Source organism: Castor canadensis, chromosome 4, assembly GCF_047511655.1.
Source record: "Castor canadensis chromosome 4, mCasCan1.hap1v2, whole genome shotgun sequence".
Lineage (NCBI taxonomy): Eukaryota > Metazoa > Chordata > Mammalia > Rodentia > Castoridae > Castor > Castor canadensis.
In genome coordinates, this window is record NC_133389.1 from 80238764 (window position 1) to 80257393 (window position 18630).

At 37.0% G+C, this 18630-nt stretch overlaps 1 long non-coding RNA gene across 1 annotated transcript; it reads right to left on the bottom strand.

Annotated features, from left to right (window-relative positions):
* Positions 1-1426: 1426 nt before the first annotated feature.
* On the bottom strand, positions 1427-4800 carry LOC141422365 (uncharacterized). Its single transcript, XR_012446911.1, has 4 exons — positions 4710-4800; positions 3882-3927; positions 2320-2388; positions 1427-1667 (listed from the first exon to the last, which is right to left on the bottom strand). It is a non-coding gene; the product is annotated as an uncharacterized lncRNA (long non-coding RNA).
* Positions 4801-18630: the final 13830 nt, after the last annotated feature.

Here is an 18630-nt window from a genome sequence, read left to right on the forward strand (position 1 = left end):
TGTCTCATCCTCTGTGTTCTGTGCTGCAACTTTTTTGCATTCTTTCCTACTTTTACTCAGTGTTTATATCTGGAGTTCCCTGAATAACCCCATTTCCATTTTTGATATCTGCAGTAATGTCTTATTTACCAAATCCAAAGCCCAATCCTATTCCAACCAATTCTCTGTCTTACTAGCAGCTTTATTATTTCTTTTTTTCAGGAACATTGAGTCCTTTGAAACTGCCTTTCAGTCCCTCTTTCCTCTACACATACATCCAAGCATTCTCTCTCTCCAATGAACACATCCAAGCATTTTACACTACATAATATCTCAGAGACTGAAAAATTCCTTCACCGTTCGCTCTAGTTAGGATCAGGACAGGATGCAATTACATGGCTTCCAAGATACTACCCTCAACCTGCACTGACCACTCTCAAATATTAATCTCTGAATATTTAATTGCTTCTTTGCCATGAGTATATAGAACCTCTGTTCATAATCCTCTTTGGCTTTTCTTTTTCCTGATAGGCACATCTAAGCCCTCCACCATGGGCTAGGAGACCTCTGTCCTCCACCTCCCAATGGCTTTCTCCCTCTTCGTACTGATCTTATTCTTAATACCAGCCAAGCACAGCATTTTTTAGCACTTGTTCTTACCTCCACATTGAATTTTCTTCCCCAGATAGTCTTGTTTCCTTCTGGTCAAATGTCACCTAAAAAATAAGGTCCTTCTTGCCATCTTGTAGCCACACAATATAATGTATCACCTGGCCCATAATTTATCTTTTAAAAAAACATTTATCAACACTTGAAATACTTGTTAATGGCTTTACAAATTTCCATCTCTCTACCAGAATAAGTCCCAGGAAGGGAGTAAATTTTCTCCTTTTCATCTCACAATATTCCCAGTGCTTAGGACAAAGATTCTTACATAATACTCAATCAACAAATTGTTGTTGAATCATTGAATCAAATGTCTACTACTGATCACCTTGGTCCTAATGATGCAGAGGTCTTAGAAAATGGTTCCCTTTTCTCATGGGCCTCGTGGGTTTCTTTCCATAGGTACAGACTGAGAATGAGGGACTCATGCTCTCCTCATATATCCTATATGAATTGTCTACTGGAACACTTTCTCAAAGTTGATTTTTTTTTCACATTTACTTACTACATTAGTACTCTCTCAAGTAAATGGGGCTGAAACTAGCTATCATTGTATTCCAAAAACAAATGTGTTCATTAGATAATTTTGAAGTCAAAAGTGGGGAAAATGATTAAATTTGTCCCTTGCTACAAATATAGTAAGAAAAACTGATTAATTTAAATCAGCTCGATAATAGTCATGAGCTACTTAGAAGAATAATTGAGAAGACTGGAGTAAATTAAAACTGTATATTTATGCAACACATGTTTATTTGTAAAGTTTGATTAAAAGTAAAGAGGAATGAAAATGTTCAGTGCTGGTGCTGGGTATTGCTTCTTTCAAAAGTCCTTTTCTGCAACTACTGATATTGACTGTGGGAACTCCTAATACAAGACAGAGTTGGCATCTGCATCATGGGTTCTTCATCCATGGGTTGAACCAACTAAAGATCCAAAATATTTGAAAAATTCTGCTTGATGTCACTTATATGTGGAATCTGGGAAAGCTGAAGTTGAGAATGGGATGGTGTTCACCAGAGGCTCTGGAGAGATGGTGAGGGAGATAGAGAAAGATCAGTCAAAAGGTACTAAGTTATAGTTAGATAAGATAAAATAGTTTGGGTATATTATTACACAATTAAGAATAATGTACTTTATATTGCAAAAATTCTAGAAGAAAAGAGTATGAATGTTTTAACTGCAAAGAAATAACACATATTTGAGGAGACAGATGTGGTTATTCTGATTAGAACATCACACAAGGATTATATGTATTCAAATGCCACATGATGCCTCATAAATATGTACAATTTTATGTTTCAATTTTAAAAATTTTAGATCAAATATTTTTTAAAATGAGAATATTTGAGGAAATTTATTTGTACTGAGCATGTACAGACTATTTCTTGTTATCTTCCTTTAAAAAACAAAGTGCAACAAGCAATTACATATCATTTATATCATATCAGGTATTATAAATGATCTAGGGACTAATTAAAGTATATGCAGTTTGAGTACAACTTACATGCAAACATAATGCCATTTTATATAAGGGACATGACAATCAGTTTTTGGCATCTGTGGGGAGCCTGGACCCCACCCAATGGATCCTGTGCCTGTAGCGGGTTTATGTAGTAATGGGATGTATCCAATTTGAAAGAATGTGGGCAACACGCATATGAAGAAGAGTCTCACCACGGACTTGCCATCCAATGTTTGAAGGTGTATCAGAACTTCAATCAGGAAGTGTGTCCCAAGTCATTCCTATGAAGAATGAACCCTTATTTTTAATTAGAATGGTAAGTCTATTCCAGAACAATAACTTCAGATAGGCAGTGTCTGAAATGAATCTCTACAATGTAAACATTATTAATTTGCAAAAGAAGTTCTCTTTGCCATTTTTCCTGAAGACTTCTAAAATTGCTATTTTACATTGCCAATGAATTCTGCAAATCATAATAAAATTACTTGAAATGCTAATGTTATTCTGTACTCCTGATTAAGTGAACCAAATTAATTTTGTACTTCTTTGCAATTTATAGCAAAATCTGTACTCATTTTTGCCACTCAGTTGACTAGGTATAGTTGCTAAACATCTCTGTCAATATTGCAGACAAGATGGAGCACCTGATTAATCCAAATACCTAAACATAGTTTGCCTGATCTTGACTAATTTATCTTGTATTGACAAAATCAAAAGCACTTAAGAAATAAGCATACAAAATGTTACTCACCATCTTGGAAATGTCAACCTTATTGGGAGGCAATATTACATATGGAATACTTGCTTGATTTAAATTTCCCAGTATAATTGAAATATGTTTTAATAATTCTTACATATTAAAAATACTCTTGTTGCAACAGGACAAGAAAAATTAGACTTATTTAATAAGAGTCTCATTTAAATACTCAGCACTATGCTTGTATTCAATGATTATATCAAATAAATCCTCCAAATTTGCAGTAAATATAATTGCCTGAGAAATAATATAATAAAAAAATGAACAATGAATACATGAAGTCTGCAGTACAACTAAACAGCAAGTCCATAATAAAAGAATTGATAGTATATTATTTTTATATTTTGGAGTTACAATTTGAAAGTGTGTATGTCACAGCTAAGTAAACTTGGTACCAAAAAACACAATGTGATAGAACTCATTCCTTACTATCTCTTAAAGGCTCAGAATAAAATTTTAATATCAAATCCTTCATTATGGAATAATTAAATAAAAAGACATTCTCCATGGAAAACATAGGCTAGTTTGATTTCCCTGCATTTTCTCTCATTCTCTCCATATATCACTTCCTTGATCATTGCTTTTCATAAGCAAGGTGCAATTCCTGTTAATACCTTGAAAGTAGACTTCTTCTTCAGCTTTGATCATGTGGCTAATTTCACCTCACAGCTAAAGCCAGGTTCAATGGCATCCTGGGAACCTTTCACCTGAACCTTCCAGGAAGAATTACTTATCTCTCTTGGAAGGCTCTACATGTGCACAGTTATTAAAGTATCAATTATACTGTCTTTTTTAAATTAGTTGATCTTTTTCTTTAGTTGGTGGTGAAATCTTTTTCTTCTTTATTGTTGTGATGGGTGGGGGTACATTGTGCCATTTATGTAGGTTATTACAATGTATCATGAAAAGTTTGGTGCAAGTGTCCATACTCCCTGAAACCCTAGAACCTTACACATCACCTGTTGCTCGTTACACTCTCATGGCATTTTTAATGAAACAGAATTGAATTGCACTTACCAAGGAAGAAACTTGTTCTGATATTCTCTAGAAGTCTTCTTAATATCTATTTATTTATACCAACAGCAGTGGGCCAAAGTTTGTGGGGTTAGAAGAGTAAATAGATACTTTGCAGAAACAATAGATGAGAATGACAAAACCTAATAAAAACCTGTGTCAACCAGAATTATTATCATTGATTCAAATAGCCATTTCCTGAGCATATACCAGTTACCCAACACATGTGAAATAGACAGCCCATTGCTAGCAGTATAAAGACATGCCTTCTCTCAAGACTCTTCAAACCTAGTAGGAAGTAGCATGCAATCCACACAAGGATACTGGATTTGTTTTCAGTACACATGATTTCTTACATGCACATTAGCACAAAATCATACCAAGAAGTTAGACTAAAGAGGAAAGCACGTCAACAAAAATCAGAAATGGAACTGGGCCTGCTGGCTCATGTCTGTGATTCTAATTACTTGAGAGATCGATATTGGGAGGGTTGTGGTTTGAGACCCCCATCTTCAAATTAACATGAGCAAAATGTTCTGGAAGTAAGGCTCAAGCAGTAGAGAGCCTGCTTTACAAGCATGGAGCTCTGAGGTCAAACCCTAGTCCCACCAAAGAACATATAAATAAATAATAGTAAGTATAAATAACTTGACTAGGTGTGGCACTGGTAATTCCTGGTAAACTTTAGGCTTTCGATAGCCATTGACTCCCTTTCCAATTGCAGTTTTTCTCACAGAAGTTTAATGAGACCATTGGCCTCTTCTGCTCTAAGATGAGAGCTTCCTAGTCCTCCAGGGACCATAGAACCACATCTCCAGGCAAAGTACTTACTGGCACTCTGGAAGTGGGGAAGGATCATGCTCTCAGACAGGACCCCACACTTTCAGCCTCTCCAATGACTAGTTACCTATTGAATTCGAACAGACTAGTGAACAGAAATAGAAATGACCTCTGCTTTTATGACATTTATGCTCCCTGGACATGGAGTGTGCTGCTCACGTGCTTTGGCTCATACTCCTTTCTCCTTCTATTTATGACTTTCCAAAGGTTAAGTATGAATATCCACTATTACTTGTAAGTGTGTGCACGTGTGTGTATGTGTGTGTGGGTTTGACATACCCACTTCCAAACACACACATGCACATGCACACACACCCCATACCACCTCACACCCAGGAATCCCATTAATACAGCATTTATTTTCTTTTTCTCCCTATCCAAATATTTTCTGCATATGCATTCTTTCTTTCTCTCTTTACCACTAACAATATGTAACACACAAGAACACAGAAATTCTTCTGTGATATCACTCACTCCTGAGTAGAAATGTTAAAAACAGTTGCATGGCTCCATCATCATTTTTCTTCTCTCTGTTTAGAGAGTAGTGTGTGCTAAGAGAGGCCTTTTCTTCACTACATTCTGGGGTCCAGGATATATGGAATCTCAGCTAAACCCACAGACAATGTGAACAGAGGACAAGGTAGCATTTCAAACTATTGAGATTTAGAGATTTTTAAAAGAATCTATAGTACAATCAACAGATTGTAGAAACTAACAGACTAAAGAACTATCAGGGATTCATTTGATTTATTCAGAGTTCCTAGGAGTCTGAGATCCAGAATTGCTTAAAGGAAGAAAGCTGTCATTCCCTAAGAAACCATTGGGCATCACGTATTAAGTACTCTTAACATTTAAACTTCTCACAACCATGTCCAGGTAGGGTTTCACATAACTTTTAGATGAGAAAGTGGGCTTAATTTATAACTGTAATTACATTTGTAGGACTTTTACTATGCTTCTGTTTTATGGAATGTTTTAATGTTTACAATTATCCTGGAATCAGTGAACTACACAGGCATAGAGACTTTTATTCTTAACTTTGCAATCTATATATGTGTGTGGTATGTTTGTTTATGAGTATGGGTGCTGGCAGATTATGACCAATATTCATATGAAACTCCTTTCAATTATACCTGAATTGTGCTACTAAGATGACTTTTGAAGGGTGAGGGGCTGGTTGATAGTAGAACTAAGAACAAATTAAAGAGTCGAAACTGTCAGTCCCACACCCTCACCTCATGGGAGGCGAGAAGGGCTGGAAATCAACTTAATCATCAAAGGGCAATGATTTAATCAATCACACCTACATAATGAATCATTCATAAAAGTCACAAAGAACAGTATTTGGGAAAGTTGTAGGTTGATGAACACAGGGAGGTATGGAGAGAGTGTCATATCCAGAAAGTGCATAGGAGCTCTGTCTTCCCTCTTCCTCCACGCCACTCCCTTCTTCTGTGCGTCTTCTCCAATTGGTTGTTTATCTATTGCTCCTGTGATGTCTTTTAAAATTAACTGGTAAACCCAAATAAAATGTTTCCCTGAGTTTTGTGAGGATTTAAAGCAAATTAACAAACTGGATGAGGAACTATGGGGTCCCAGGTTTATAGCCTATTTCTTAGAAATATAGTTAACAACCCAGGACTTGAAGTGAATGTCTGAAGTGAGCAAACATTCTTGTGTCTGAACCTTTAAGTTGTAGGTCTGCACTGACTTCAGGAAGTTACTATGACAATTTAATTAAATTGTAGGACACACAGTTGGTATCCTCAGAGAACTGGAAAATTGCTCACTGTGGAGAACCCATACAATTGGTGTCAGATTGGTGTATATAAAGGAAAACAATGGGTGAGGAAGGTGACTGGGGATGACATATACTGAAAGTTGGTTCTACTCATGACACCTGCCTTTCCTGAAGTTTGGGTTCCAATTCTGTAAATGACTTTATGCATGAAATGGGTGCTGATGCTTTTTACATCATAGTACAATTACAAAAATAAATGTCAAGCCTACATCTGAAAGTCCTGAGAAGATTCAATCCCTTCTATACAGGTTCCTAACAGGGAAAAGGAGCAACTTACTCCTCATTGCTCCTAATGAGTCACCAAAGCAGAAATGGAAAAAGGCAAACATTTTTACATGCATATGATCCTGGTAGAGCGAAACAATGAGAAATGCAAATATGATTTAAATTGAAAACTTCCAAGTGTCCATAATTTTCCAATATCAAATAGGAAAAAATGATTCATGGCTGTTATTATTAATGAAAAGTGAATCACAACGTAAATAAAAATACAGCATTTAGTGTATTTCTAGCTAAAGGAAACCTCACTTGAAGCCATGATGTTCCAATCAAAAAGTATCTTTGAGAACAGCAGACTAACACTAGTGAGTATCACTGAGGCAGGATGAGAGGAAAGTAACTCACCACAGTCCCACCAGTCACTTCACTTAGACAGATTAACAATTGCAGGATACCAGAATCTAGTGATCTAGGATTTTACACTTGAACAACGTAGTGTTAAAATAAATCCCTTTTTTTCCTACTTCTGATTATAATGCAGAGAGTGACCAGAACTCATCTGCATTCCTTGCTGCTTGAAAATTATACCTGGCAATTCACACATTTTATTTACTCTAATATTTGTCCAGGTACATTCTAATTTATACCATGATGCAGGAAACTGGGTTTTGATTGACAGAATCTACTGTATCATGAAACAAAAGGATTCCTTGGGAGAACAAAGTCTTTATGTTTACTTTTAATAGGCCAGTCTTTCAAATCCTGATTATATTAGATTAATCCTCTAACTTGAGCGCTTAGAAGGCAAAATCATTATATCTCAATGCAGATAAAAGGTATTATAACCAGGAGCTAAAGTTTTAAAAAGCATTAAGAAGATTCTTTGGAAAGCAGGGAGGGATGGTACACTCTGCAATCCCAGCCCTCAGGAGGCTAAGGTAGGAGGATGGTGAGTTCAAGGTGACCCTTGACTATTTAGTGAGACATTTTATAAGGCACTTCAAGCAACAAATGTGAACACTGAATCTAGCCAAAGACTATGATTATTGATAAAAGTCCAAACATTGCTAACAGAGGCATCTTTCAGAATAACAATTTAAATAATAATAATAATAGTAGGGGAGAGAGGTTGGTATTCATTATTACTTTAGTATTAATAAGTTTGTCTATGAGAATACTAATAAGACCTTAAAAGTTTGCTTCTCACAAGGAACTAAGTATAGCACCTCTTAGAAAAAGCAGCTAAATAACAGACATAAGAGAGGAGAAGGGAACCAAAAGACAACTTCAAAACTTTTCCTGGTTCCTGTATGTACACACACACACACACACACACACACTCATACTAGAAGAAATTAAGAACAAACTATCAAAGTATATATTTTATAATTATGTCTTCAAAGCAAGACCACTCAATGGAAGAAATTCCTAAATCTTATTATTGCAAGGACCAAAAAAAAAAAAACACTCACAGTTTTGTAAAAGTTTTTTTAATAGTAAAATTGGAATTGAAGACTATTTAGAAACTTTCTTATATATTGGATATAGGATCTCTCATTGTTTATCTCAGAAATATTTATTGATATCACTATAAAATTTCTCTGCTTATATTTTTAATAAAGAAAATACTCATGGCTGGGTGCAATGGCTCAAGTCTATAACCTAGTTTCTAGGGAGGCAGAGATCAGGAGGATCTTAGTTCGAGGCCAGTCTAGGCAAAAAGTTCAGGTCACCCCATCTTAACCAATGGCTGGGCATAGTGGTACATTTCTGTTATCCCAGCTAAATGGGAAAGCACAAATAGGAGGATCATGATACAGTCTGACTCAGACATAAAGCAAGACCGTATCTCAAAAACAACCAATGCAAAAGGGGCTGGTGGAGTAGCTCAAGTGGAAGAGTGCTTGCCTAGCAAGCACGAGGTCCTGAGTTCAACCCCCAGTACCACCCATGAACCATGATGATGAGGCAAATATTTGATGGAAAACATAAGAAAGTTTTGGGATTTGAGTGCAGAGTTCCATACAGATAAGTCAGGACCCCTCATGATTGCAAAGGAAGCAGCAGAGAGGCACTATGGTGCGTTTTTAAAGATCTGATGTTGGAAATGTCCTCTGTGGGTCAGATACTGATGCTATCACTAACGAATTTTTTATCCTTGGGCAAGTTGGATTAGTTAATACCTGAAAAACTCTCAGAACAGTGCCATGCACACGTGAGTATTCAGGAGACATTTGTCTTTGTTGTATTTCACTGGAGTAAGTTTCCAGTTGTCTAAAGTGTTGACATGAATTATTAGGAACAGGGAGGAGTGGCTGGCAGGGACAATCTGCTTGTGCATGCCACAAGCAGAGTTCCAGCATAGATGAGCAGGAGGAGAAGTCAAGAAGTGAGGTCAGGCTGGGGTCTATGTCTTCTCTCACTTCCACCCAGGTCTCTGGGGTGCTGCAGATCACCTCTTTGCTCACATTGCACTAATGTGTGGATAGTTCATGTCCCTATACAAGTGGCCCCAGGAAAGGGTGATTAAACACTCTTGCCATGCATGGGTGGGTACTTGCTAAATTTCACGATAAAGCACACAAGGATGGTTTTTGTACAACCTCCAAATTTTAGGTCTGGACTATGTTAAGTTTACATCTTGCTTTTCTTCCAGTTTCATCTTCAGCTTTAGTCTTCCACATGACTTCATTCTCCCTACTTATTCACCTGCGCCATAGCCTGCTCTGTTCCTTGACTTCTCCAAGTTGACTCTTGTGTGTGAATACTATCTTACTAAATTATGAACCTGCCCTCAGTGCTTAGGTGAAAACTATTTCACCTACTTCAGATATAACTGATTTTCAGTCATTGTCCCCAGTCATATCTACACTAGCATGTACAGATGGGCATTCCTATCTCAGACTTTGTGATTCACCTGACTGGTGTAGCTTCTCTGGCCTCTTAGCAGAGCTCTGTGCAAAATAAAATCTCCTTTCACGTTTCCAGTCAGATTATGGTGACAATTGGACCAAGGAGATGAATGCCACCAAATATCTAATTATCTGTTTCTGAGGTAATGTTGATAGACGCTGCATTTATAGGCCAATAGTAACATTTTAAGGTCTAATTTCAAATTTCCACTGTGACTCAGGATGTAGCATCTATATGACGATACTGAAGTATAGCCATCCTCAATGCTAATTATCACAAGATCCATACTTACTTCTCAGCATATACCATAGGCATACAGCACAATTCTCAGAGAATGGATTTCACATTGAACACTGTAGCTCCTGCCCAATTCACAACCAAGGGGTCAACTGCATTGTGCTAGAAGCCCAAGAAGTTCCACTTTAATGCAGGCTGTTTTGGAAGGTTAAAAGATGGTGGAAACCATTTTTAATTGAAATCAAAATGTATTTGTATAACAAATAATGCAAACTATATATAGTTCTAAAACCCAACTTGATCCTCGAAAAAAACTTGAGCTTCCAGCAGCTGTTTTGGACAACTACTAAAGTGCTCTGGAGTTATTTGTTCCCTTTCAATGGTGGGGGAGTTACAAAGGATCCTATGGGTAATCTCGACCACATTTGAATACACAGAGCCTCTGGCAGGACAACTTTCCTTTGTGCAACATCACCAAAGCTGCCCCAAGAGGACCCAAAAGAAAATTTTAACATGTTCTTACCCAAATGAGAATATCTGTAGGATTATGTTCAAGAAAATTGTTCACTGTGCCCTGCTTTGCCATTGTAATTAGCCAAATGGTTTTGTCTAATTAAAGTAAACATGTTCAGAATGCTCTAATTACTTGTTAGTAAAGAAAACATTTTCTCTAGTTAGATATTTGCTGGAAATTCCAAAAATCACTTAATATTAGCAATTTAAACTGCAACTTTACATCCTGATTGGATTTCCCATGTCAGTAAACTAAGCAGTCCACACACACTAGTCCAAAATTTTACTTGACTGGTTGTAGCTCTGAATGGCACAGAAGGAAAGAGAAATTAATAGACTTGATTGATGAGGATATCAAGGTAGCGAACAGCCAATTCAAATGGAAGTCAGCAATGCAGAGGGATGGGCCGAGATCCAGTGAAGTACTTGTTTAGAGCAATGCATGGAGAAAGGAGGTCAGGACGGAAGAAAGAGGAAGGAAGCAACATTTGTTCATCTAATAAATAACTGGGTCTTTTCGATGTGCAGAACCACTCATGTTTGCTCATAGAGCAGACATAGAGGAAACTTGGTGTCAATGCAAACAACAGCACTACAACAGGCTAGTAAAAACATGACAGAAATCAGGGTTCAATGTATAAATCACATTAGACAAAATATGATAAACTGTCACACAAATGACAGAGGCCATGAGGCTTAACTGCTGTTTCCAAGGGACATTCATCCAACTAACAGGAAGTTATTAGCTGCTCTGCCAAATAGGTAAGGTGTTATTTTTGTGCATTTGTTGTTTTTTTACTGACAGAAGGGAGGAAACTACATTCCTATGTAGGAATACAGGTCATATAAATATGGTAAAGTCTTAAAATGTGTATTTAGATTGCATTGAAAATGCAATTGTGTCCAATTCTGGCCAGATGGCTTTTTGCCACACTGTTTGAAAAACAATTATTTCATTTTTCTTTGAAAAATGCTATTGCAGATATTTTCTTAGATCAAACAAAACAAAGTGTAAAAGTTATAATTGTGTTTGTGTGAGGGCTGCCTTACACGTCACCTATTTGGGACTTCAACCTCTCTATTCATGTTTCCCCTTCTCTTCCATAAAAGCTTCTAAAATTGTTTGCAATAATCACTGGGATGGAGTTAGTATATTTTCATTTTCTTTTAAAGCTATGCCAACCTTTGGTGATAATTCCCATTCGATAAACTCTATGTGTTTTCTCTTTAGACAGATGCCACATCTGTCATATACAGGGAGCTATTGTATTTTCTAATTTATCCTTTCCCATGTCATAAATCTTAGCAAAGGAAGGCTGTGTCTACATGTGTAACTCATTTGACTGTTTTGACTGAACCAAGGGTCTATTACCTACTTGCTGATAACTTAGTTAAATAACTAGCTGTCAGTACGGTCATGATGGCTGGGTGTCAAAGACCAGCAGAGTGATTGAAAGAAGCTGTGTTTGCCACTGGATGGGGATTCAAGTGGTGGAAGCATGGGTTCTATGCAGGATTAGTCCCTTCCCTAGGGTGCCAGCTTAAACATCACTTGTTTCATGACAAAGTTTCCTCTGATTGAATGATGATATTATTTTAATTATTTGTGTTGATTTAGGATAATGCTTGCTCAAGCATTCATTCATATGCTTATTTAATTAATTTTAAACTCCCTTGGTTTCAATTCTGCATCTTCCTCAAGATACCCATAATTCAGAGGGAAGAGACTGGTCCTTCTCCCCAGCCTCATCATAGACTGCTCTTCCTCTGCCTGTCCCATTTATATGGCTGGAGCACTCAATTCCCACTCCAATCCTTTTAAAGTTTTTCTCTTAGCTATTTCCATATGTTAAATTACCAGCTCCATGCTAATGCCAATTTTTCTGCAACCCAACATCCTCTGCATCAACAACTGTCTTGAGAACATCATAGCTCCTCTGCTTCTCAGGCTCCAATCACTCTCCCCTCTCCTTGTCTTTCCTCCACAAGGGTCTGTTATCCTTCAGATTCTGCCTCAGTGTACAGCTGCACCACCACTTGCCTAAGCCTTAACCCTAGTCCATAGCCTGAGCTCTTTTCTGAGCCATGAAAAGTTTATCTTACTTTCTTCATATATTTCAAGTCCTTCATGTTTCATTTTCACTGTGTACATGAATGCTCAATTTCAGGCATCCTCCAATTTATCTTTGAACATAAGCAAACTTTAGGTTTACAGAGGGGGCTATCTAGCCAGCTCCCCTACAATCCATTCTCTATTGTGCAAAGTACATTTGCTCATGATTTAAAATCCTAATACTTGTATTATACTTACAAGCATAATGTTTCATCATTATGAAAAACTTACTTTCATAAACCACTCCTACATCAAAAGGTAAATACATATCCAAATTGCAAGATTTGGATAAATCTTAATTTAATAAAACAATAATAGTGTAAAAACCACATTTAAGACCCAAGTTAAAGAAAAGAAATGATCACATTAAATATAACTTAAGTGCTCATAAAAAATATACAAGAAGTAATGAAAGAAAATAAATTAAGCATCTTACTGGAAATTAGAATAAAAAATGAAAAATAGCAGCTGAAGAAGAGAAGAAAGAATTATTAAAGATGAAACACAAATTAATGGCTTAGAAAATAAACCAACAAAAGCCATCAATAATAAATAAGTCATTTCTTTGAAGAAATTGATAAAATGTTAATTTGCCTGAGATACAACAAAGGGAAAAACACAAACTAAATGTGATTATGATAAAGGGAAAATAATCATTGAAGTAAGAACTGCAGAACAAAAACTCATAAGAAATATTATCTTTTTTGCAAACTCAAAGGAAATAGAACACTGGTTGCAGAAGTTAACATTTTAATAAAATATTACTTATAGAAACTGACTCCAGAAGAACAGCATCTGAACAGACTAATATCCATAGAAAAAATGAATATATACTTCACTGTTGGAAAGATATCAGAAACACATGACTTTATAAGAGAATTCCACCCCAAACCACACAATTCCAATACTACTCACACTGTTCCTTTGTGTAGGAGGGAAAAGCACCACTTCTAAATTGCATTCAAGAAGGAATTATAACATTGATTCAAAACTTGGAAATAATTGCACAAAAGCAACAAAAATTCGTTTACAAAATCTCATTTTAGACATTCAAGGATGGTTCACTATTAAGAAATATATTCATATAATTGATTAACTTATTTTGCTTAATTATAGAAACTATATGAGTTTCTCTATAAACATTTAAAGGAATTTGACCATTTTCAGCTACATTCTTGGTAAAACAACAACAAATGCAATGTTATAGAAATTGGCACTGATTTATTTATACATGATTATGTGTACACACACAACCGCACACAATAAGAACCAGTGCAGAGTCAGACCTAAGTAACCTTGTTACTTCTTAAAGTCAGTACCAAGACAAAGATGTGCTCTCTCTTCCAACTTGTACAGTTATTTAACTTTGTGCCATAGACATTAACCAATATATAAAGGAAAATACATTAGATGCAACTGATGAGGATTTTAAAACATAAAATAAATTTGTGGATAACCTAATTGTATAAAAGGAAGGACCAAGAGATTCTATTAGAAGGAATAAAACCTACTATAAACAATGAGGTAGAATATAAGACTTACAAAGAAAAATGTTAAAAAGCCTCATACATGAAAACCACTTCATAAAACTACCATATGACCTAGCAGATCTACTGCTGAGTATATGTCCAAACGAAAGGAAGTCAGTATGCCAAAGAGACATGCCTTCTCATGTTTATGGCAGCACTATTCACAACAGCCTAGACTGGAAATAGCCTGAGTGCCCTTCTTCTGATGAATGGATAAGGGAAGGTACATATACACAGTGGAGTGACATCCAGCCATAAAAGAGAATGAAATCTTGTCATTTGTGACATCAAGGGTGGAAATGGAATCACTATGTGAAGTATCATAAGCCAGGCACAGAAAGAGAAGTACTGCATGATCTCATTCTTCTGTGGAATCCAAAACCAAATGATCTCATGAAAGTTGAAATTAGAATAAAGGCTTCCAGAAGATGGAAAGAATTGGAAGGAGTGAGGCATGGGGAAATGTTGATTAGCAGAACCTAAGGTACGATTAAATAGAAGCAAGAAGTTCTGCTGTGCTATTGTTCTGTAGGATAGTTATGACATTAATAATAATGTACTATACATTTAAAACAGCTGGAAGAAAGTATTTTGAAAATTTACATCATAAAGGAATGAGAAATGTTTGAGCAAATATATATTTTAACCTTCTTAGACCAAAACACAATGCATCCATGTATCAATGCATCATGTTATCCCATCGATATGTACAACCTTTGTGTTTTTATGTATCAGTTAAAAATAGGTTTAATAAAAATAATAGTGAATAAAATTGGAACCTTAAAATACAACTAAAAAGAGAAAAGGAGATATAATGGTAAAAAAGACTTCAGAGATATTCCAAGATGGCGACTAAAGGGAGGAAGCAGAAAGCGAGCCTCCTATAGTGAAATCTTGGAGAGACACTGGAGACACACTTTGCAGGCATAATCACCGAGAAAAGGCATAACTTTGACCCCTCCACATCTCCAGCCAGCACAGAGAATCTCCACCTCACGTTAAATGGAGAAACAAGGAGGGCCCCAGGCCGCCAGTGGCCAGCACCCATACGGCTTGGGAAGACGCGGACCAGGTGTGCTTTGTGGTACTGCGATACCCCCACAGACAAGCCTGGGCCAGAGCAGCATAGCCCCCTGGACAGACTGACCTCCACCCAGGGAAAAAAAGAGAAACTGAGTAATAAGCAATAAGAACAATTGAGACATGCGGGAAAGAGGGTGGGGCGCACCGAGCACTGAAGATTGGGGAAAGGGAATCCTTCCCAGGACTGTAAATAAACAAGCCGCCCTGGCCAGAGAGCCTCTGGCGGGAGCGGGGTGCGTGCCCAGCAACCAGGAGCAGGAAAGCTTGTGAGAGTGGTGGAGGGAGGAAAACTCCACAGGAGAGGAGGGAGGACCCACTTCCCACATGAACTGTAAATAAACATGGAGGCTGGCAGGAGCAGCAGCACCACCCAGTAATCAGGAGCAGGAAAGCTTGTGAAAGTGGAGATGGGAGGAAAACTCCACAGGAGAGAGGGGAAGACCCACCTCCCACATGAACTGTAAATAAACACGCAAGCCTGACAACGTGGGGGCAGTGTCACCTTTCCCAGTGCTTGGAAAGGGGAAAGCCTATAGTAGAGGCTCCTGCACAGGAGAACTCTGAACAAACAAAGCCTGTGGGACCAGGTGAGTGTTAAGCTCACTCCAGAGATCTGCATAAATAACGCTGCCAGCTACAGCAGGCTGAGAGCAGCAGGCAGGCAAGCCACAGATGCAGATAGCCATCCACAGAACTGCCTCCAGACGCTTTTTTTTCTTTTTCTCCCTACCTTTGATGAGAGAACAACAAATTACCCCTGCAAGCTGAAAAACTTACTGAAACTGTATTGCGTTTGAACTCGGGACACTTGGTGGGGATTTGTGTGTGTGTGTGTGTGTGTGTGTGTGTGTGTGTGTGTAGTTTTGTTCTATTTTATGCATCCCCTTTAATGAGACAACTACAGAACAACATCTGAGGCACCATCTCCAGGACTGGAGACTGAGACGGACACCCAAATTATTAAGACTGAAACTGCATTGCATATAAACTTGGAGGTTTTTTTGGTTTTTTTTTTTAATTTTCTATTTTCCATTTTATTTTAATTCATTTTTATATATAGATATTTCTTTCATTTACTTATTTTTTATTTTTTTTATCTTTGATTTTCAATCCTATCTCTGTCCCTCTAATGTCTGTTCAGATTACTGTCAATTAGTACACTAATGCTCCCTGTTTATACCTTTGAAACTTTCTTGCTTGAAACCTTGTTCTGCTTTCTCCCTCTTGTCTGTGTATTTGTTTTCTCCTATTCTTTAACTTCTTGCTTTCCATCTCAGCTCACTCTTCCATTCGAAATATTACCATTGTTATTATAACAAGCTAGAAAATACTTAATTACACACAGTACAGGGACAGTAACAACACCAAAGACAATGATGGGAAGACAGAAAAAAACAGGGAAACCAATTTCCCCACAGCAAAAAATTAGTACAGGAACCAGAGGGGAATGAAGAAAACAGAAACTCATATCCAGACTCCAACAGAATGAAGATAAACTATGCCAAAGGACCCAATGAACCCCACAAGAATAATTTAAAAGAAGACATACTACAGGTACTCAATGAGAATTTTATAGAGATGATACTGGATAGGGTCAACCAAAATGTACAGGAGACACTCAAGAAATTCCAAGACAACAAAAATAGAGAATTTGAAAAAGCAAAAGAAGAAATAAGGGAAACCATAGAAGCACTGTATAAACACCAAAGTGAAAGAGAGAACACAATGAATAAATGGATAAATGAACTCAGGACAAAAATAGACAACATTAAAGAGGAAAACAGCCAGGATATGGAAAACCTCAGAAAAAAGAATGAAACAGAACTGCAAAACAAAATGGAAGGCCAATTCAGCAGAATAGAACAAACAGAAGACAGAATCTCAGAGCTTGAAGATGAAATGGTAATTAAAGGAAAAACCAAAGAACTATTAATTAAACAACTCAAGACCTGTGAAAAGAAAATGCAAGAACTCACCGACTCCATCAAAAGACCAAACTTGAGAATCATGGGCACCAAAGAAGGAGAAGAGGTGCAAGCGAAGGGAATGCGTAATATATTCAACAAAATAATAACAGAAAATTTCCCAAATCTAGAGAAAGACATTCCCATACAGATGCAAGAGGCCTCCAGGACACCAAACAGACCAGATCAAAATAGAACTACTCCACAACATATCATCATTAAAATAACAATTTCAGAAACTAAGGAAAGAATATTGAAGGCTGTAAGAGAGAAAAAACAAGTAACATACAAAGGCAAACCCATCAAAATCACAGCAGACTTCTAAACAGAAACATTAAAAGCAAGAAGAGCATGGGGTGAGATCTTCCAGGCATTGAATGAAAATAACTTCAACCCCAGGATACTCTACCCAGCAAAGCTATCATTCAAATAGATGGAGCAATAAAACTCTTCCATGATAAGCAGAAACTAAAACAGTATGTGAACACAAAGCCACCACTACAAAAGATTCTGCAAGGGATTCTGCACACAGAAAGTGACACCCAACTTAACCATGAAAAGGCAGGCAGCACCGAACCACAGGAAAAGAAAAAGCAAGACAGTAGAGAGTAACCTCAACATAGGTACACACAATCAAAACTTCAAACAACTAAGACAACTAAATGGCAGGAATCACCACATACCTATCAGTACTAACACTTAATGTTAACGGACTTAATTCACCCATGAAAAGACACCATTTGACAAAATGGATTAAAAAGGAAGATCCAACAATTTGTTGCTTACAAGAGACTCATCTCACCGACAGAAATAAGCATATGAATAGGATGAAAGGCTGGAAGAAGATTTGCCAAGCCAATGGACCCCGAAAACAGGCAGGAGTAGCAATACTTATCTCTGACAAAGTAGACTTCAAACCTACATTGATCAAACGAGATAAACAAGGACATTCCATACTAATAAAAGGGGAAATAGACGAAAAGGAAATAATAATCATCAATCTGTATGCACCAATGTCAATGCACCCAATTTCATCAAACATACCCTGAAAGACATAAAAGCATATATAAACGCCAACACAGTGGTTGTGGGAGAATTTAACACACCATTATCATCAATAGATAGGTCATCCAAACAAAATCTCAATAAAGAAATCCAAGATCTAAAATAGGCAATAGATCAAGTGGACCTAGTAGATGTCTACAGAACATTTCATCCAACTTCTACACAATATACATTCTTCTCAGCAGCCCATGGAACCTTCTCCAAAACAGATCATATCCTAGGGCACAAAGCAAGCCTCAGCAAATATAAGAAAATAGAAATAATACCGTGCATACTATGTGATCACAATGCAGTAAAAGTAGAACTCAACAACAAAAGTAAAGACAAAAAACATGCAAACAGCTGGAAACTAAATAACTCATTACTTAATGAAGAATGGATCATCGATGAAATAAAAGAGGAAATTAAAAAGTTCCGGGAAGTCAATGAAAATGAAAACACAACCTACCGGAACCTATGGGACACAGCTAAGGCA